We start from the raw sequence: 22,786 nt of genomic DNA on the forward strand, positions 1-22,786 counted from the left end.
GTGTGCACCTATAATCCCAGAATAGGTAGAAGCAGGAGAATCAGAAGTTCAAGGTCACTCTTGGCTTATATAGTGAATTTGAAGCCAGTCTGGGATACAGACCCTGTCTCAAAATCAAAGAAAGTCAGTCCAAAAGCCAAGAATTTTATCACACACTTGTAGGCCCAAGACTCAAGAGGCAGCAGCATGAGGAACGCAAATTCAAGACTAGCTTGGGCTGTATAACAAACCCTGAAGTAATAATAACAATAGTTATTAACAATAGTTAATAACAACTCTGAAGACTAAAGAATTGCAAGTGTTTGATTATTGTCCTAAATACTGTCTTGTTGTGAAATATTACTTTAACTACGTAACAGTATGTTGCGTTTATGTTGCACTTGTTTAACAAAGCAAAGATGTGTTACATTTGTTTATGCTGCTTTTGTTAAATTATATAAAAATGTGTTGCTGCTTTCCCTTGCCTGCCTAAAGTACCTGATTGGTCTAATAAAAAGCTGGAGTCAATAGCTAGGCAGTGGAGGGATAGGTGGGGCTGGTAGACAGAGAACACACAGGAGGAGAAATCTAGGCTTGAGAGGGGAGAATGAGGGAGAAAAAGAGGGAGCCGCCCAGGGGCCAGCCAGCTGCCAGCCAGTTAGACACAGAGTAGGGCATACAGAAGGAAAGAAGAGTAAAAAAATCCCCGAGGCAAGACATAGATGAAGAGAAACAGGTTAATTTAAGTTCTAAGAGCTAGCTAGGAATAAGCCTAAGAAAAGACTGAGCACTCATAAGTAATAATAAGCCTCCATGTCGTGATTTGGGAGCTGATGGCAGCCCAAAGAAAGGCTGCAACTCTTTCTTACTTAGTACGATGAGTTATCAAACTAGGTGACAGAGCCAGAGAGATGGGTCAGCGGGTTAGAGCTCTCGCCGTCAAGCCCAACAATCAGTTTCCTTCCAAAACCTCACACGGAGGGAAAAGCCAACTCCCACTAGCTAGCCTCAGACTTCCATTATACCTGCCGGGCTGTGCATGCGCCAGTATATGGAAACTCATAGGCATGATTTTAGAAGACATGCTACAGCGGTCACAGGGATGTGACCAAAGATAAGGCCTGATGATAGTCACAACACATACTTCACGACAAACAATGGGGAAGAGATGGCATTTCCAGGGGGGGATTTACTTGTCACATGGGGCCCATGAGACACGGGAGCGAGGAGAGAAGAAAGCTTTGAGGGATTTCTCAGGATTTGAATTGAGAAGGCAAAAAGGTGTGCGGCCTTGGCTGTGAGTCCCAAGAGTCTGCCTACGAAACTTCCCAGACTTGGCTGCCAGGGGGCTGACTCCCCTGAAGGAGAGCAGAGGGTTGCTTCCTGGGGTGCATGGGAGGTGAGGAGGGTACAGCCTCATCTTTCCTTCCTAGTAAACATGACCACAGCTATGAGATAAAGCCAGCATTATGATTTAAATCCCTGAGACTATTCACAAAAGAGAATAATGAACCTTCTTCAGGGACATCATAGAAACTCGGATAAAAAAATTAATATCGTGGCATTAAAGTGACTAAGACTGAGCAGAAAGCTGTGGAATTCTGTCTTTATGAGTCACGTAAAGCGACAGCCACACTTTCATAAGTAATAGAAGTTATTTTTAAATGACTGTGGCTGCCTATGCAATACTACAGCATGTAGTGGTTCTAAAACCTCAAAACAATAGTGAAGTTCCCCTTTTAAAAGAAGTCTTGATCTTTACTCCGGATTGTGAAAGGCTACAATGTTTTCAACTAAAATCTTGGGAGGCAGAGGCAAGCAGGATCTCTTGAGTTCAAGGCCAGCATGGTCTACAAAGTGAGTTCCAGGACAGTCAGGGTTATTAAGCTGAGAAATCCTGTCACAAAAAAAAAAAAAAAAATGACATGTGAAAAGAAAACCTTTTACTCTTTTTCTTTCCTCCTCCTCCTCCTCCTCCTCCTCCTCCTCCTCCTCCTCCTCCTCCTCCTCCTCCTTCTTCTTCTTGTTTTTGTTTTGTTTTTTTGTTTTTGTTTGTTTTTTGTTTTCACGATAGGATTTCTCTGTGTATCTCTGGCTGTCCTGGAATTCCCGCAGTAGACCAGGCTGGCCTCAAACTCACAGAGATCCACCTGATAAATGATAAGACTACTCTCAGCTACTCACAGTTATTAAATTGAATCTGTTTACAAGCTCACGATCAAACAATAATGACACGTGGGCCATAGAGTTCTTCATCTTTTTCTATCATCTCCGGGGCTAATCAGTTGGTTTTAAGACAGGATCTCATTATGTGTCCCTGTCTGGTCTGGAACTTGCTTTGTTGACCAGGCTAAGCTCAAAGTTGCAGCAATCCTCATGTTTCTGCCTGTCAAGGGCTCGGATTACAGGCATGCACCATGATACCCAGCCATTTTTTTCCAATCAATATCCTGTCCCTTTAACCTGCAGTCATCATTGGATCAGAAGTAACGGGTCCAAGTTTCCAGAGCTGGTACTTTATTATCTCCTCCCAGGTACTTTATTCTCATGGCAACCAGAAGAGACCCGGAGGCTCGACCTACCAATTCACTGCACTCAAGCAGGTCACAGTGCTCAGGTTCAGATGCTGCTGGATTAGGATTCCACAACAAAATTCTCACACCCAACACTGCCCCTGTGCCAAAAGGACCCCTGCACCAACAGTACCCCCATACCAACAGTGTCCCTGCACCAACAGTGTCCCCGCACCAACAGTGCCCCTGCACCACCCACTTAATCAAGATCAGCACATCCTGAGGGAGCGCTACCACCTCCCGAGCTGCCTCCCGTTGGCCTTGACCATGGCCCAGACCTCTGAAGAGCTGTAACGCTGCTGAAATGATAAGCTTTCTGGAGAGTGGCTTCTGCAATTCTAAAAACACTTGAAACCAAACTTCCAAAATAGGGAGCATTTGCTGACTAGGAGACGCGCCAGAGTATATAGTATTACAAGCTGTGATTGTTTCTTCCTTATGTTTTATATTAGGGGTTGAACCCAGGGTCTTGTGAGCAGCACCACTTAAATCAGCAGAAAAGATTAGAAACTGCTCACAACAGTAAGAGAGAGAGAGAGAAATAAACAGACCTGACAGACGCAATGTGGGGGATCCGCTGCGGTGACAAAAGCTCACACAAATGTTGGATGAGTCCACTCCCCGAGTGGACTCCCCAAAACAGCCAAAATTCAGAGTCAGAAGGTGAAATCATGGCCACAGAGGGCTCAGAGACGTGGGGCTAAGAAGTTAACCATTTCAGTGCCTCAAAACTATTTCAGTGGATAGAGATTCAGTTTTGCAAGACAGGTTGGCTCTAGAGATGGGTGTGGTTGGTGATGGTCACACCAGAAACGAGTATGTGCCTCCCCCCACTGCACTCTGCATTGAGAAGGCTATGACGGTAAACTGTATGTTAATAGACCTCTAAGTGAAGCTTTCCCAAACTATAATCTGTATTGGGAGCTACTAAAAGGGCTGCTCCAGCAAAAGAAGAACGTAAACCAAGAAGGACTGGGGTCTGGAAAACAGAACACCAAGAACGTGAGAAGCAGGCTGGGGCTCAACCACAGGGAAAGAAAAGAAAACTCCCAGGATGCACTGGGAGAACCCCAAGAACAGTGACCAGTTGGGGCTGGGGAGGAGGAGGAAGCAGGTGGGGAGGATCACCTGAAGGAATGAAGTACTCTCCAGAGAGACTGAAGGACTTTGGAGAAGAAACCAGAATCACTGGAGGTGAGGGTCTGAGATCTAACGAGCAGCTCAAAATAGGTTCCACCTTAGCCACTCAGAAACTCTTTTAATTATTTTTAACTGTGGGTGTGTGCTCAAACAGGCAGGCACACAAGTGCGGTCTCCCAGAGCCCAGAGGTGCGGGATGGAGCTGGAGATGAGATACAGGTGGCCAGGTTGTTATGCACCACGTGGAGTGAGTGCTGGAAACCAGACATGGGTCCTCTTTCAGCAGCAAGCGCCCGCCCTCAACCGCTGAGCCATCTCTCCAGCCCTCCCCCTAGTCCTCTCTCTCCAGTTCTCTCTTGGAAACTTTCTTTTCCTTGCTCTTCCAAGCTTAGTGGTGATAAAGGTTTTTGTTTGTTTGTGATTTTCGAGACAGGGTTTCTCTGCATAACAGCTCTGGCTGTCCTGGAACTTGCTCTGTAGACCAGACTGGCCTCGAACTCAGAGATTTGCCTCTTCCTCCCGAATGCTGAGATTAAAGGCATGTGCCACCACTGCCAGGCTCTCTCTCTCAGAAACTATTAAGAAATGTGTTCCTCCATCCATTCCAGGAAGATTTAACTTTGCAAACATAGATGAAGGAGCCTGGCATAAGGTAGCCTCATCATTTTTCTCAGGAAAACATACAGCAGGGTCATCTCTGGGGAGCAGAGGTAGTAAGGATGGGGTACAGTGCTTGAGAAATGAATAGTGCTCACACCCAGCTACAGTGGGGTACAGGACCCAACAAACCAGAGATGTGAACAGGGCCGGGAAAGCAGCTGCAGGCCAGAGCTGCACAGGCTGCACATGGTCCCAGCAGCAGCCTGAAGCCAGGGTTTGCGCTGGGACCCTCGGCTCAGAAACACCAGCCTCCACCCCAGAGCTCAGGGTTTGCGCTGGGACCCTGAGCCCAGACACACCAGCCTCCATCCAGAGCTCAGGGTTTGCGCTGGGACCCTGAGCCCAGACACACCAGCCTCCATCCAGAACTCAGGGTTTGCGCTGGGACCCTGAGCCCAGACACACCAGCCTCCATCCAGAGCTCAGGGTTAGCGCTGGGACCCTGAGCCCAGAAACACCAGCCTCCACCTAGAGCTCAGGGTTTGCGCTGGTACCCGCAGCCCAGAAACACTAGCCTCCACCCTGGGCTGAAGTATGAACATAGTTGTTCTTGACCTAGTAAAATTCTGCCAGCAGAAAAGGTTGCTCTGAAATCCTACATAGATACAAGGACCTCAGTGTTCACGCTAGAACTGTTCAGAGTAGCTAAAGTGGATACAATCTAATCCTGTTGATAGGAGGAGGAGTCTGCAGCTCACCCAGGAAGGCTATTTCACAGCTTAGATGAACAGCCAGCTGCAGCAGAGCTACACAACATATTAAAATCCTCGTGGGGGGTTAAGGAAAAGGATAGACACACTATAATCACATTTACATAGTGGATATAAATTTTATTTATTTTTTTACATTTATTTATGGGGGCGTACATTTGGGGGAGTCAACAGACAAGCTAAAGGAGTGAGTTCTCTCCTTCCACCAAGTAGACCTCAGGGTTTAACTCGGGTTAGCAGACTTGGTGGCAAGCTCCTTCACCTGCCAAGGCATTTCAACAGCCCTGCCATAAATTCTAAACTCACGTATACAGTAAAACAGCAGGGAAGCGATGCCAATCAGAAAGCACGGTGACGAAGGATTCGACTGTAGCTACGCAGTTAACTTCGCTAACATCCAAGCGTTAGGAAACAAGACTTCCTTGGGGGTGTTAGGAAACACTTCTAATTTTTCCTTTAACGTTGGAATTAAAACAGAATTAACACCTATCCCTGCTTTTTCACGGCCCTAGAAGTCAACTGAGGTTAGAGAGTGGGATGTCATGGCTGAGGGCACTTGAGCAAGAGCCGGAAGGTTTGGCTTTCATTCCAAAGCTTTGCCTCTGACCGCAAGCCTCTCTCGCGCCAGCCTCCACCTCTCAGGTCCTGGTTCTTCAACTGTGACATAAGGATAACATGATATTGTCTGGGCCAGCACACAGACTTCCAGGTTCCTGCCAGAGCCCAATCCAAAGTTCACTGCTACAGCCTGGGAAGGCTGGAGTATAAGCCACCCCATTTGCAGTGGAGTGCCTGGAACACTGTCTGGCCGCTTCTGAAGACTGTTCTCCCAGCCACCCAGGAGCTGGACCATGCTTCTGAGAACAGAGCTATTGAAGGGCTTTGCAACAAAAGGGGAAAGGCAAGGGGGAGGAAGATAGGGGTTGCTGAACAGTCCACTTCTTCCTGGGTGTATTTTAAGGCAGGGTGGCCATTTCTACTTGTAATGACATCCCCTTAGGGTTTGACAACTTGGAGGAACCTTAGTCCTACGCTATTCTGGGGGGAGAGAAACAAACTAAGGAAGGAAGCGGAGTTCCTCCTTAGATTTGTGGTCAAATCGTTTGGTGGGGCCAGCCTAATGCTTCAGCACACACTAATTGCGTTTGCTGCCAAACCTGAGGAAATAAGTTTGCTCCCCAGAACCCACAAGGTGGAAGAGAACTGACTCCCACGGTGTTTCTGACCTCCATGTGTGCACCATAGCACATGTTCACGCATGCCCAGATAAATAAAATGTTTCATGTAAAATGGCTAATATTGGGTATCTTCTTCAATTGCTATCCACCATACTTTAAAAATATATTTATTCGCCAGGCAGTGGTGATGCACACCTTTAATCTCAGTACTCAGGAGGCAGAGGCAGGTAGATCTCTGTGAGTTCAAGGCCAGCCTGGTCTTCTTCTACAGAGCGATGTCCAGGACAGTGAAGGCTACACAAAAATATATATATATATATTATAAACACACAATTTATTTTGATTATATTTACCCCATCCCACTCAGTCTTCTCTCATTCTCACTAAATTTCTTTCCAGCAAGGTGCGTGCACTCACATGAGAGAGAGAGAGAGAGAGAGAGAGAGAGAGAGAGAGAGAGAGAGAGAGAGAGGAGGAGAGGCTGGCTGACTATCGAGCCTGCAGGACTATCTCTAACCCTCTACCTCCCCAGCAGTGGGGTGACAGGCACTTCCACTTTTTGGTGGGAGCTGGCGACTGAACTCAGGTCCTCAAGCCTGCACAGCGAGCACTTTACCAGCCGAGCCGTCTCCCCTCTCCCCGCCTCCGCAAGTGTTTTCACACACTTCTGTTGTAAGCCTTTCTCTGCTGATGAAGGATTTATTATCTTGAAAATTCCAAACACTAGTCTCTCCAAGATGTTCAAAAGAAATAGTTCTAAAATTGAAATGTTTGACATCAAATAGCAGCCAAAAAAAATATGTTGGCTGTTAAAATGAGAAGCTGCTCGTGAAATACACTATTTCTCTAGGAAAAAAAAAATATTTGCCCACTTTAACGACAGCTGCAAGCATGCCCTCACACTCAGAAATTAGTCTATTATACACAGAGGAGGCACGGTGCCAAGCAACTTCCTTTTGGTCTGCGCTACTGGGAGGGTCCCGACATCCACGCTCTTTCTTCGACACAGGCACTGGCGGCTGCTGCTGCACTGGGACCCACTCTTCTGTCACTGTGTCCCTTACACACACACACACACACACACAATGAGTAATATCAACCTTTTTCGGGGGGGGGCTTGTCTTGTAATTACTCCTGTGGCCCTATGTCATATGTACACAAGAATCAAGGGGACCAGGATATGGCACCCAAAAACTCTCAGGAATAAAGTGAGCTGGAGGCAACAATCAAAACTAGAAAAAGCTCTCAAATCAGAACCTGTTGCCCTTCTATAAAGGAAGCTTAGCTTACAAGGACACTCCCAGGGGTCATAGAGAGTGCTCAGTAGCTAAGAACACTTGCTGCACTTTCAGAGGACCTGGGTTCCGTTCCCAGCACCCACATACATGGTGGTTCACAACCATCTGTCACTCCAGTTCCAGGGGACCCAACAGCCTCTTCTGAGTTCTTCTGCTGGCACCAGAAACACACGTGACACACGCACATTCATGCAGGCAAAACACTCATACATATAAAATAAGATAAACAGACCTTTTAAATTTTCAAAAGGAAAAGGACACACCCAGGTACAAAGTTGACTCCCTTCTCTGTCCCAGAAAGAGGATTCTGATTGGCCCTTGCCGATGGAGGTTAAACTTCAATTACCAAGCGTATAGAACACATCCATGTTCCCTACCTGCCCCCTTTCTCCTCTATGTTCTCTCTTTGCACACACTGTCATCCTTTGGTGAGTAGGCTTCCAAATCTTCACCCACACTTTCATACAGAATGTCTCTGCATATCAAAGGGTATGCAAGCGTTTTTCTCTTGTTAATTTCACCAGTGGAAGGGCAGTCCAAGCTCTCTAGATCCTAGGAGGCCCATGCTCACTGGATCCAAGGTGCAAGCTCACTAGAGGATAGAGGGAGCTTGGTTAATTGAAAAGTTCGCTGAGGGACTGGAACGATGGGTCAGTGGTTAAGAGCATGTACTGCCCAGCGCCCACGTTAGGTCAGCCAACAGCGTCCTTTAACTCCAAACCCAAGAAGTCCAATGCCTTTGAGCCCCAAGGGCATCTGCACACATATGCTCATACTCCCACACAGACGGACAGACAATTTAAAATAGTAAGTTTGCTGCCGGATGTGGTAAGGCACGCCTTTAATCTCAGTGTTCAGGAAACAGAGGCAGGCGGATCTCCATGAATTTGAGGTCAACCTGGTCTACCCAGCAAGTTCTAAGCCAGCCTATGCAGTAGGAGCCTATCTCAAACAGTTTATTGGGGGCAATTTTACTCTAATCTTCAGACATAAAATGAATATTATAAAAGCATGAACCAAATCCACTGCCCGTTGAGAAGTCCTGGTGAGCCAGTATCCATTCAAGGCTCTGAGACACAGCGCTGAGCAGCTGGGAATCAGCACTATTCAGAGAACAACACTGCCCAGGGACCAGACAGAGCAGCAGCTAATCATGAGGTTAAAAACTATTATTCTGTTCTCAAGACTGCCCTGCTAGACTAGCAGGCTGTGCTAAGTAAAAACTGGGGGGGGGGGGGGGGGGCTGGGGAGGACTAGCGTGAGAGGGGGGCACTGGCCAGAATAAGGTAACTGGTGACTAGAACCCATTAATTTGAATGGAGGTTTGCTCCCTTTATCCACCACCACAGGGTGAGCGAAAAGAGAAAAGATGAAAATATTTTACTATATGAGTGGCGTTTTTTCTTTTCTTTTTTTTTTTTCCCCAGGCGGGCCTCGGACTCAGCCTGCTGAGATTACAGGCATGCGCCATGCACTGCTTCATGTTCGTATCTCATAAGAAGTGGGAGGAAAATAAAGCAAACAAAAAATGCAAACAAAAGAGATAAAAAGGCTAGACATAGTTCATATTTATTTTCCATAAAATGATATTGACTTTTTTTTAAAGGGGATTTTTACAGCATCTAATGTGTTTATTAAAGTAACTTTTTAAAAAGAGAGGTGGCTGCTTCTCTGTTTTTTGTAGGTTTGGGGATGTGCTATGCAGTATCTGCACATGATCCACACATGAACACAGGCCAGAGGATGACAGAGGTGTCGCCTCTATCCTCATATTAGTCTCATTCCCTTGACGGCAGGCAGCGAACCCAAGCGCTCACTCTTCCTGTCTCTCATTCCACAGTACCGGGGTGACAGACACAAGTGGCCATGCCTTGCTTTTTACATGGGGCCTCGGGATTTGAGCTCAGGTCCTCTCAACTCCTGAGCCATCCCAGCCCTAAAGTAACTTACTTATTAGTGATGTATGTGGCTAAGGGCAGGCAGACCAAGAAGGCCATAGAGGGATGGACAATCAGAGGCTGGGGTTAGAAGCTTCTCCCTTTGGCACGGTGCTCAGAACTGAATCTGGGTCCCCTGCAAGAGCAGTAATCATCCCTTCATTCCCACAAAGTAACCGTAAAGGTTGCAGAAACTGGAAAAAAAAAACAACAACAACAAAAAAAAAAAAAACGCCTATAGCCTAACCACGCAAATGGCACCACGGTTACTATTTCTAAAGAGTTTAGTGAAATTTTCTGTTCTAAGAATTTTCCTTGGCCGGGCGGTGGTGGCGCACGCCTTTAATCCCAGCACTAGGGAGGCAGAGGCAGGCGGATCTCTGTGAGTTCGAGACCAGCCTGGTCTACAGAGCTAGTTCCAGGACAGGCTCCAAAGCCACAGAGAAACCCTGTCTCGAAAAACAAAACAAAACAAAAAAAAAATAAGAATTTTCCTTTATTTTTATAAGGTTGTTATTTTATACTGCTGGGTAGTGTTGGCACATGTCTTTAAGCCCAGCACTCAGGAGGCAGAGGCAGGTGGATCTCTGAGTTTGAGGTCAACCTAGTCTACAAAGCAAATTCTAGGACAGCCTGGGCTACACAGAGAAGCCCTGCCTTGAAAAAAAATGTTATTTTATATCACATTTGGGGGAATTTGCTAAATATTAACAATCAACATTTCTGTGTTATTAATCTCCTCAAATACAATTTTAATGTCTCACTAAATCTTGACAGTTCCTAATGATTTGACTAAGAAAACAAAGGCTGTGTGCTCTTAAGGCATCTCAAAAGAACCAGGAGGATTGGGAAGGGGCAGTGAGACAGAGACTTACTTTGTAGACCAGGCTAGCCTCAAACTCAGGAGATCCGCCTGCCTCTGCCTCCCAATTTCTGGAATTAAAGGTGTGCACCACCATGCCTTGTTCAAAAGGTTCAAAAGGAATTTTGCTTTTAATGCTGTTAATATTTAGCTTTTATTACTAGTCAGTAACTGGCCCAGAAAGCATTCATGCGTATTCAAGACTTCATGTTCTAGACACTGGTCTGGGCGGTCTGCCTCCCCTCCTCTGGCCCCTGGCTCCTGTTGGCAGAGTACTTCAGCCTGAGTTCCACGACAGTGGTATCTGTGAAAAATCAAAAATCCAGGCTCATCCAGGCAAGAAAATGGTATTTAAAATCTTAAAGCGTTACCATGTCTCATCTTCCAAATGAAAAGCACAATCATCATGGGGGGAGGGGACGAGGTTGTTCTTCATTATCATCAATGTGAGTGTGTGCTATGTGCATGTGGTACAGGTGTGTGTGTGCGCTGTGTGCGTGTGGTACAGGTGTGTGTGTGCGCTGTGTGCGTGTGGTACAGGTGTGTGTGTGCGCTGTGTGCGTGTGGTACAGGTGTGTGTGTGTGTGTGTGTGCTGTGTGCATGTGGTACAGGTGTGTGAGTGTGTGCTGTGTGGTACAGGTGTGTGTGTGTGTGTGTACATGTGGTACAGGTGTGTGTGTGTGTGTGCATGTGGTACAGGTGTGTGTGTGCTGTGTGCATGTGGTACAGGTGTGTGTGTGCTGTGTGCATGTGGTACAGGTGTGTGTGTGTGCTATGTGCATGTGGTACAGGTGTGTGTGTGTGCTGTGTGCATGTGGTACAGGTGTGTGTGTGCATGTGGTACAGGTGTGTGTGTGCATGTGGTACAGGTGTGTGTGTGTGCTATATGTGAGTGGTACGGGGGGGGGGGGGGTGCGCGCCCCAGTGTAGTCCTGGAGGTCAGAGGACAGCACTGTGGAGTAGGTTCTCTTCTTCAATGGGTTCTAGGCATTCAAACTCAGGTTGCCAGTCTTGCACAGCAAGGGTCTTTACTGGCTTGTTAGTCCCCCATGGATGCAGAAATCCTTTGCTAGGTTCTGAACTCTGTCTGCGGCTTTTTCATTCTAACTAGAGAACAGAGCTTTACGTCACAGTGTGTGTAAACAGCATATCGGTAGAGGAGTGCTGGTCCTTGGTTCCTTAGGCATCCGAAGAAACTGATTTCCCTCCTTTGTCTCCAGCCTTGGAAAGGGACCTTTGGGAGCCCCCTTCCTGCTTGGTGGAGGAGTTACACCTGCCACTTTCATATATATATATATATATATATATATATATATATATATATATATATATATATATATACACACATTGAGTTTTTTTCTTTTTAAGACAGGGTTTCTCTGTGTAGCTTTGGAGCCTGTTCTGGAATTTTCTCTGTAGACCAGGCTGGCCTCGAACTCACAGAGATCTGCCTGTCTCTGCTTCCCGAGTGCTGGGATTAAAGGCGTGCGCCACCACCACGTGGCTCCCTTTTTTATATGCATGCAATTTCATCTGTCTAGGTCAAATTAGCTTTCCACCTTCCTATTCCCAGTCCAAGGCCAGTCAGTCTAGGTTCATTTCTAGAGGAGATGGGTTTCCTTCTCCAGTCTGAGAGTGGAATACATCAGTAAGAAAAAAGATCTAAATTAATCTGACAGGGCATGACGGCACATACAGAGGCAGGTGAATCTCTGAAAATTCTAGGCCTGCCTGGTCTACAGCTAATTTCAAAATGACCCTCCTCATCTCTTCCTCCTCATGATAAGAATAATAATAGTAATAATAACAAGTAATAAACTGGAATGAAAGGGGGTTGCTCAATGTCTTTTGCTATTGACTCAAGGTTAGAGGGATAGCAGCTGGCTCTTGGTTTTCCCCAGTACCCAGCATTTTTGGTGAGGCCATGTGACTCCAGATTCCTTTGTATCTTTACAAGGCACAATATAGACTCCTCTTAGGTGCCAACTGTGTCCAGCTGGCAGCCCACTGGCCACACAGACCTTGTACACCCAAGGACAGCCAGGAATACAGCTCAAGGCAAAAATCACACAAGTACTTAAAACACTATGCGGTTTGTGATTACATATACATCTCAGTGGAGTGGCTGTCGGAGCTTGCATTTTGTAGATGGCAGTGTCTTGCTGCCATGACAAAGGGTGACATGACTGCTGCCGAGCACCCTCTCCTGCAGACTGTACTGCTCTTTCCCACGCTGTGTTTGTTATTCTCATGAGCCAGGATCCACACTTCTTGGGGATGTCTGTCACTCCTCAGTACGAAGGCAGGACTCCCATTCCTCCTACCCATGTCCTGTGGCGCACAGTTGGACCAAACACATTGTCTCCTTAAGTTCATTATCCTAAAACGCTCTTCTCTTCAGATCCATGGCTGCCTCGCCAGGGTCTTCAACAGCAGAAAGCGGGACCCAGAGAGAGTGCATTGGAAGATCGTTATTTGTACAGCAACTCTGTATAACCAGCCAAGCACCCAGTGAGCAGGCCAATCAGAAGGCCGAGGACCCTTGGGTTGTATGGGTGTATCAAGTACAGGCCAAGGAGGCCCAGAGTCAGTAGCCCCACAGGGTGGAGTCACAGCCTTGCTCCCACATGTATCATCCTGCCCACTCATTATTCAAAGAACACCACCTATATGGCCCAGGCTATAAATTACCGAAAGTCACACCTGGGAAGGAGTCATGAGACACTAGAAAACAGCTGAGTGAAACACACAGGCAGTCACAGACAGGCCTTACAGAAGATTCCAGAGGCCTCTGTCTCCCATCCCTCGGCATACCGTTCTCCAAAATGAAACAAACTCCACACACTGACTTTTCTTTCCAAAGCTGTTTGTTGGTGGTGCTTTCTTTCTTTTTAGATTTATTTGCCCACTTGTATTAATGAGCACTACATGAATGTCTGGTGCCCTCAGAGGTCAAAACAATACATTAGATTCCAGGAATTGGAGTTACAGCCAGCTGTGAGCCACCACAAATGCTTAGGATCCAACCCAGGTCCTCTGCAAGAGCAACAAGTGTTCTAACCACTGGGCCATCTCTCCAGCCACCACATGATGTGGGATTCCCCTCTGAATGCTGTGACTATGTTTTACTACCATTGGTTAATAAAGAAGATGTTTTGGCCAATGGTTTAGCAGAGTAAAGCCAGGCGGGAAATCTGAACAGAGATATAGAGAGAGAGTTGGCGGAGTCAGGGAGATGCCATGTAGCTGCCAAAGGAGAAAGAAAGCCAGAAAACCTTATCAATAGGTCACAGCCTTGTGGCAGTACATAATTAATAGAAATGAGTTAGTTTAAGATATAAGAGTTAGCCAGGAATATGCCTAAGCTATTGCTCAAGCAGTATTGTAATTTATATAGTATCTGTGTGATTTTCGGGTCTAGACAGCAGAGAAACAAATGAGCAGTTGCCGCCTACAACCACAGACTGACTTTGTCTTTGTCTATTCGGGGTTCTTGTTTTGGATTGGGGGTTATATTGTTTTATTCTTGTTTGCATTTGTTTATTTATGTGATAAGCTCTCACAATGCAGCCCTGCCTAACCTGGAACATGGGATCCCTGCCTCAGGCTCCCAGGTTCTGGACCTGGAGGTATATGCCACCCCTTCTGCCGTCTCATCTACTGACGTTTTGTTGTTGCTACGCGACAGGGTCTCCAGCCTCCCAGGCCTGAGAACCTGCTGAGCAGCAGAGGTCAACTCTGAATGAACCCCCGACTCCCCTGCCTCTGGGAATCACACAGACACCTACACAAAGCTTGCCCTCACAGGGTTTTGTTTCCTGAACCGGTCTCAAGTCTGGAGTCCAGGCTGGTCTAGAACTTGCTGTGTACACCAAGACCAGCTGCCAATTTAAGAGGCTCCTCCCAGCTCTGCCTTCTTCCTGAGCACATCACAGCTGGCCTTTCTGACTCTTTTTGTTTGTTTGTTTGTTTTGTTTTGTTTTTCAAGACAGAGCTGGCCTCAAACTCAGAGTTCTTGCCTCTGCTTCCAGACCCCTGCAATCAAAGGAGTGGGCCACCACCACACCTGTCCCTTTTGACTTTAACCACAGCGTAAGTACAGAAATTCCGGCCGAGACCCTAGACATGCATCTGATGATGCGGAGACGCTCTCGTTTACACTTGCAGGGGTCCACGATTCAGCACCAGGGAAGGGAAATGAACTAAGCACATCCCAGCAGGAAAAACAGAAGTGCTCACAAATTGTATTTACTTACACAAATCATGCCCAAAACATCCTCGTGCCAAACTTTTGACCTAGTCTGGCGCTGAGCAACGATAAACTCTCACAGTGAAGTTTCAGGTGTGAATCATGGGTGTCTTCTCTCCAAGCTCTCCAGCCTGCTGTTTTTCTGTGTAGAAATAATCATATGTTCCCTTCTCCTCTCCCTGAAGACTTCCCCATGAGCCAGGAATAGAGCTGGAAGCTGTCCAAGTCGAAATATAATCCATTAACAAAAGTGGCAGTTCCATGACTGACAACTTGGTTTTGTTTCCCGGCCTCGGAGAAAATCAATTGCCCAACAAATTAATGGTTCCCTCTTTCGTCCCTAGAGACCAACAATTAAAGCTGAGTTAGGTCTCGATGTGTCTGCTTCTGGATGGGATGGGAGAGTGGATGTAAATCTTCACATCGCCAGCTCACGGACCCAGGGAGGGTGGCTTCTGATCCATGTGACCGTGTCAACCCCTCACTGGGAAGTTCCAATCAGGTCACTGTACTATCTCAGTTTCCCTGACCAGAGATGACTGCCAACACAGGCAAGAAGAAGTAGGCAGCCTGCGAACTAGGAATGTAGAGTGCTTGCTTAGCATGTTTCAATCCACCACATAAAACTACACACCTGCAACCTCAGCACTTGGCTGGTAAAAGAAAGGTCAGAGGTTCAAGGTTATCCCCAGCTACGTGATAGGCTCCAGGCCAGCCTGGGCTAGATGAGATCTTCTCTGGGTGGGGAGTGGGGGGAGGGAGGGATCAATAAATCTTAGTTCAATGTTTTTTATTTGGTTGGTTTTTAATTAGAAAAATACAAAAGTATCCACTATTACGATTGGGTGAATTTTCAACAACCAACTTTATCCACAGACACCAGACCCACACCTGGATCTACACAAAACACAGCTCTAACCCTACATACACTGGAGTCAAGAATCAGAGAAAAAGTGGCAATCAGATAAAGAGGTGTAAATCCCCCTCTCCCTCTCTCTTTCTCTCCCAGTCCAACTCTCCCTCTCTCTCTCCCTCTCCCCCCTTCTCTCCTTCTCTCCTATTAGACACAGTTAAAAGACAGATTCCTCGCCAATCCCATTGCACAATGTCTTTTACACAAACCCCCAATTCCACAGAAGCAGCAATGGCCACTGTCCCAGGAAAGCCTTCTTCCTTCCCACCCCAACCACCATTTCCATTAGAAGGAAGTAACAGGACAGGAAGAGTGCCCCACAACGCCATCACTGGCACTGTGGTAAAGGACTTCCTCAACCATCTTTGCTTTGCTCCCAGGCCCCCTGCAGAAAGCAAAGTTTACAACATTAACCCCAGTCTTTGGATCTGAGTGGCTTTGGCGGTTTGTGGGTTGGCTTGGGTTGGTGGCTTGGATTGAATTTGGTGTTTTGGATCCCCTCCTCCTCCTCCCCTCCCCCCCACCTCCGCAATGGGATCACAGCTTTAAACATCCTAGGCCTTTCTATTTTTTTTAAATCTACATTTTTTTTTGGTAGATAATTGGTAAAATCAGGAAGTCAGCAAATGAACCCCACCCCTACTAAGTCAGATCTGAAGAGGCTGTTCACACACATGATCAGGAGACTGGGCTGAAGGAACAGCTTCTGAGAGACCCGCCGCCCTCCTCCCTTCACACCATAACCTTTGCACCAGCAAAACGTTTCTTCTCTCCTTAAAAATTGTTATTGCTATACATATACACATGCACACTGGGGGAAGAGTCACACATGTACCCCCCGTGTATATATGGAGGTCAGAGGACAACTTTGTGCAGTCCGTTCTCTCTCTCCACTTTACATGGATTCCAAAGACTAAACTTGGATTGTCCAGCAGATTTTATCAGCTGGGCCATTTCGATGGCCTTTTCTTTTTTTCTTCTTCTTCGAGACCAGGTCTCCTGTATCCCAGCTGGTCTCTAACATACCATGTAGCCAAGGATGACCTCCAACTCCTGGTCTTCCTGACCCCACCTTCACAGGGCTGGGATTAAAAGCGCCACCATGCCTCACTTAACAAAATCTTCTTAACTTCATCAGTATGGTGAATTCTTGTAACATGAATCAAATCATATGGTAAGAAATGTAAGGAAAAGAATTTCAGAGCCACTAAAATGATACTTATTTTGATAAATAAACATAACAAGCTAAAAATACAAACATAGTTTATTTCCAAAATGTTGTACCCTGCAGTCTTTTGGTAAAATGTTTGCTCCCCTCTGAGATCAACCACTTACAAAATCCACCCTTTTTTTTTTTCTCGTTACAACACTCTCATCTCTAGCATTCCTGCTAGCCCCAAGACAGAAGAGGCTAGTTTCGATGGCATTTTTTTTAAGATAAGAGTACTCAGGCAGGTGACAGATGACAGTCCCCTGTCTTCTACACACCGGATCCAGCAAGTCACAGCACTCTGCCGGCTCCCAGCGACAGGAGGGCAGCGCTCCGTGAAATGCAACCCCCTGTGTGAAAAGCATTTCACAGTGTTCTGGTGCTTTGAGGAGGTAAAGCGAAATGCAGATGAGCGAAATGTTGGATGCTCTCAAGGATGACTAGCTCACAGATAGCTAGGGCAAGTGACTGCTCAGAGACACAGCAATGGACAGAGGGGGCTGGGAAGCCAGGACAGTGGAACAGGAGGATTACATCTTTGAAACGGACAGCAGATGTAACTGTCTTAATCCGGGTGCTTAAGCTCCAGGAACACAACCTTGCAGAAAGCAGACAGCCAACAAGAAAGCATCATTCATGCCTGTTAAGCCAACACTGACTAGGGAAAAGAGCGACATAGGATTTAAATAGCGACAGTTTGGGGACGGGACGGGCAGTGGTCAGCCTCCCTTCAACCTCCACCTCCCTTTATGTTCTATAGCCCATCCGTGGAGCAGTGAGATGCCCATGCATAACTCCTGAGCTTCCTGCCTCCACCCGCCTCTCAAGTGCCAGGATAACAAGCGTGTGCCATCTCACCCAGTTTATGCAATGCTGGGAATCAAACCCAAGGTTGGCGCACAGTAAGCAAACATTCCTCCAGCTGACCAAGTTACATCGCCTATGTAATGGTCTCCAAGCCAGCAGCTCAAGGAAGTACCCATGGAGCATTTTTAACTTATTTCTCCCTCAAATTCCCAGCACCCATTTCTTTGCAGTCACTCTGATGACGGGGAGTTCTCACTAAACACCTGACATACAGCTTCATCTAACCACCCGACCACCATAACTGGTTAGCAAGAAAGCAGATGGGAAAACAGCAGAAAACTGACTAGGATACGGATAAATTTAAAACTGTCTTTCTGTGCTGGCTCTGGTGGTGCAGACCCTTAATACCAGTGCTTCGGAGGCAGAGACAGGAGGATCTCTGTGAGTTCTAGGATAGCCAGGGCTACATGGGAAGACCCTGTCTCAAGAAGGAAGGAAGGAAGGACAGCCATTTTTTTTCTGGTTTGTAGGCAGCAATGCAGCACTTTAATGCAACAGATATTCTTTTGTTGCACAGGAGTATGGCTGGTCTTGGTGGCACACGCAGGCAGGATATGCCTAAGGCAGGAGGAGGATTGTGCATTCGAAGACAGCCTGGGACACTTAGGTGACTAGAGATATGGCTCAAGGGTTAGCAGGCCTGAGGCCTTAGCACAACTGACTCCATGGTGGACATACCATTCAGGCTGTAAAACTCAGCACCTAGATAGCACCACCTGCCAAAACTAAAACAAAGACCTAGTTCATCAAAGACCATTGTTCTGGGAAGTGTCTAAATGTACTAACCTTGTTTTCTGTCTTCTGTAGTACCGCTTCTGACTAAACTGTTCTTGTTAACCCCAAACGTGGTTTTGTGCTTAAAAGCTCACCCTGAGAAAGGCTCAAGGTTATACATGGTTATACATGGCCGACTAATAAAAACTTTTTATTGGCTTAAACCCATGTCTAAGCAGTCTTCTCTGGCTAATACCCCACCACAGTGGCACGTGCTTTTAATCCCAGCACTCCAGAATGTAGAGGCAGGAAAATCTCTGTGAACTCAAGGCCAGTCTGGTCTACATATAATAGAGTTTCAGGATAGCCAGGGCTGTATAATGAGACCCTGTGCTCCAATCCGGAACCCCATAGTTAATGCCACTCCCAAGGGAATCCTGGGAGGACAGGAGACTTGCAAATGTGTTTCCACTTACTTCTCCAACAAAGCAGACCTTTCTCACCTGAAGAGAAACAACCAGAGCTATGTGTTGCCGAGTTTCCCCCAAGGATACAAATTTGCCAGCTCCCAGAACATCTTAGGATCTGACACCTCCCACCCCCACATCCGAAAGAACAGAGGTGCTGCAGACAGAGTCGTCTTTGTCTTCTTTTTGGGGTGGACACTGTGACTCCAACAGAAATTTATCTGGCCTGAATAAACAAAAGAAAAAAATGCTAATCTGTTTCTGTTTCTGATATTGCAATTCTTCAGGAAGTCTTCTCATTTTTAAAGTGTCTAGCATTCCTGCGCTTTTCTGTGAAGGTGGAATTTCCTCTAATGCATAGATTCCTTCTGATGACCCCTACTTTTCAAGGACTAAGGGCACAAGGAGGGGTCTTCGGTTTCTTTCATGGAATTTCAAACTCAGTTTAAAGTTTGGGGTATTTTTTTTCCCCTTCTCAAAGCTCTCCTCATGGAACAAACGCTGGCCTCACCCCAGCAAACCCCCACACACTGCATGTACAGCCTTCAACAAGAAACACAGCTCAGGGGGGTGGGAAGATAGTCCAAAAGGAAAGTACAGGCCTGGTAAGTGTGCGGCCTTGGATTCACTCCCCAGCTCAGAAAAAGAAGGAAGAGGACAGAGAGCAGAGAGCAGAAGGGAGATAAGGGCGGGGAAGCCTAGGTTGTTTTCTGGCTTTTGCTGAAAAATTCAATCAAACCTCAAAAGGTGCCTAAATAAGCTACAGTATTTTCCTCAAAAAGCTAAACACTGAGCGATATGGGGGAGGGGCAGGACCCCGAAGAGGCAAGGAAATCCATGTGATACTTAGAACAGAAACTGACCACCAGGAGACATCCTGAGGTCTGTCTGCATCAGTTTTCCCAAGTCGCTCGGTTAATTACACATTCCTTCTGAAGCCGATGGCGCAAATAAAAGGGAGCCACTCTCCTGTGTAAGAACAAGGGGACTCCCCTCCTAAAGGTGACAAAACTGGAGGCACTCTGCTTGAAAATAATTAAACAATAAAAGAAAAGCTAATATTTATTTAGTACTTAATTTGTGTCACACGCTATCCACCAACCGTGACTTCAGGCAAGTCTATAAAATACATCCCGACTACCCGCTGTAGGGAAACTGGGAGATTAAGTAACCTAGCCAAACCCACACAGCAAGCGATTAGCAGGACTAACTTGAACCCAAATACATTAGGCTTCAAAGGCCGCGTCCTTAACCACTACAGCAAGAAACCTAATAAGCAACATATGTCCAAGCCTCTCATTCGGTGCACAGTTCTGTAGAGAAATTTAATACCACATGTCTTCAGCTACACCGAATCTCATCTGATCCTGGAAGCTAAGCAAGCGTGGGCCTGGTTAGTACTTGGATAAGAGCTATTTCTTTACACATGATCTGAACTTTCAACACTAACCATGAAGCCGGCCTTGTGGCACAAACCAGTAAATCCCAGCACTGGAGGAAGCTGATGGAGGCCAGCCTGGGTCACAAAACAGTGCTAAATCGAAGAGGAGGAGGAGGAGGAAGACAGAGACACGAGAAAGGGAGAAAGGTGAAGAGATTAACATTGTGACCGTTGGAATTTAGGGCTCTGCTCATTTATTTCTTGTTTTGTTTTTAACTTGTGGTTGTTTCTCATGGTTCTCATTTTGTTTTGTTTTTATTCTCTAGGGTTTGGGCTGCGTGTTTTTCTGTGTGTCTATCATTTGATGCCCTGTGAAGGCCCCAAAAGGGTAGATGCCCTGGGACTGCAGTTCAGATGGTTGTGATCCACTATGTAGATGCTGAGAATTGAACCCAGGTCCTCTGAAAGAACAGTCAAGAGCTCTTAACCACTGAGCCATCTCTCCAGCCCCTACTTTGGTTTATTTTTGAGACAGGGACTATAAGACAAGCAGGCCTATAGATCACTATGTAACTGAGGATGGCCTTGAACTTCCAGCTCTCCTCTTCCCCTCTCTCCAGTGCTGGGGGTACGTGCAACCAAGTTTGGTTTATGCAATATTGGGGAATCAAACCCTGGGCCCTGTGCGTGCTAGGCAAGCTACATCCCCAGCACAGGGCCTCCGTGTAAATGACTATTGTCAGAAATTCTCTGCTCTTTTCAGAGAGAGAGGGAGAGGAGAGAGAGAGAGAGAGAGAGAGAGAGAGAGAGAGAGAGAGAGAGAGAGAGAGAGCGAGCATGCTTTTGGCCACTACTACATTCAGTTGTCAAACTAGTGGTAAATTAACTAACAAAACTGGTTTTGCAGCAAATTCTCACCCTGGTTCCAGCTAGGATCTACCACTAAGCCAAGACTATTGAATGTGGGTTAGATCTGAAGTGCTGGACTCTCAGAAGGGAGAGCTAAAATAAGAACGGGTGTTTTACGACACCTCAGGAACAAACCACACCACCACCAAGTATCTAGGTGAAAAGGAGAGAGCACAAAGTCTCGAAACAGCGCTGAATCACTGCAAGGCTCCAAGGGCTTGGAAATGTTCAAATGAGATAAGCAGAATAACAGCCCCTAGTGATAATCTCTAGGGAAGGGCTGCAAGAGGGGAAAGTGAAAATAAAACGGGGAAGCGATCTTGCGTGTGTGTGTGTGTGTGTGTGTGTGTGTGTGTGTGTGTGTGTGTACATGCTCGCGCGTACTGGATTTGTGTAATGAGAAAAGAACCCTTTAAAGAAAGCTCCAGGCTTGATTTTTGATTTTTAAATGTACAACAGGTGTTTAAATTTTTTAGTTATTCTTTATTACTATATATATATATGTGTGTGTGTGTGTGTGTGTGTATATAAACACATATATATATATTGTGTCGGGGGTCATCTGGAGGTCAGAGGAAAACTTTTAGGGGTCAGTTCTCTCCTACCATGTGCGTCCCCAAGGCCATCTACTGATTGTCAGGCTTGGCCACAAATGCCTCTCTACCTGTTGAGCCATCTCACTGGGCCTGCAGCTGGAATTTTGCTCTGGGACCACAATGTAACCCCAGGGTCACGTGCTCCGTCTTCTAAAGGAGACACCAAGCTGGATGTGGTGGCTCACTCCTGTAAGGCAGCAAGTCAGGAGGCTGAAGCAGTAGGACAGCAAGTCCAAACACAGCCAGCCTGGGCAACGAACAACGCCCCGTTTTAAAACAAAGATAATTTTTAAAAGTGCTCAGGCTGTAGCCTTGAGGCAGAGCCCTTGCCTAGTGTGCTTAAGGCCCTGGGTTCAACGTCCAGCACTGCCAAGAGTAATAACAAGTCAAATAAAGGATAAACTGCTAAAGACAAAAAGCACCACACTCAGGCTAAGACAGGGGTCAGGTGGAGGGGTGCTCGCCTAGCGTGTGCACAAAGCCCTGGTCCTAATTCAGAGCTGCTGAACCCACGCCTGTAATCTCAGCACTCTGTCCAGGGAGGCACGAAGATCAGAAGTTCAAGTCCAACAGCTGACAAGGAGCAGCCACCCAGGTGGGTGGAGGAGGGTGCTTATCTCAGAACAGAGACTCTGCCACGGACTTGAACCTTCAGTCAGCGAAAAGGCTAGGGATAGTCTGCTGCTGCCTCCCGCCCTGGTGTCCACTCATCCATCCCTCTTCCGGCTGGAAGACAAAGTGAAAAGTCAGAAGGGTTTTAAATATCAAAGTTGGATTTTTTTAAAAAAAAATTTTTATTGCACCTGTATGGGTGTTTTGTGTGTATGCATGTCTGTGCACCATGCACGTGGAATGCCTATAGAGGCCAGAAGCAAGCATGGAACCCCTGGGATGGGTGTTACAGTTGTGAGCCACTAATGTGGTGTAGGGAAGTGAACCCGGGTCTTCGCGAAGAGCAAACACCAATGCTTGCGACCAGCCGAGCCATCTCTCCATCCCCAAGAGTCAATGTTTTATCGGGCCATGATGATGAACATTTGGAGTCCCGTTATTAGGAAGGCAGAGGCAAGATTGCTTGGACGTAAGCAACACAGTGAGCTTTGTTTTTCTCAAGAGTGAAAATGGGCTGGAGAGAGGACAGC

At 46.6% G+C, this 22,786-nt stretch overlaps 1 protein-coding gene across 7 annotated transcripts in view; it reads right to left on the bottom strand.

Annotated features, from left to right (window-relative positions):
- Syne2 (spectrin repeat containing nuclear envelope protein 2) overlaps positions 1-22,786 on the bottom strand; it is a 297,565-nt gene that overhangs the window by 260,216 nt on the left and 14,563 nt on the right. The window contains exon 1 of one of the 7 annotated variants that reach the window (XM_075947889.1): positions 14,595-14,690. The exons of the other annotated variants lie outside the window; for them this stretch is intronic. The gene's annotated coding sequence lies outside the window, so the exon portion shown is untranslated. Of the gene's footprint in view, positions 1-14,594; positions 14,691-22,786 lie in introns of those variants that run through there. 7 annotated transcript variants of the gene reach the window in all.

This window comes from Microtus pennsylvanicus, chromosome 14, assembly GCF_037038515.1.
Source record: "Microtus pennsylvanicus isolate mMicPen1 chromosome 14, mMicPen1.hap1, whole genome shotgun sequence".
NCBI lineage: Eukaryota > Metazoa > Chordata > Mammalia > Rodentia > Cricetidae > Microtus > Microtus pennsylvanicus.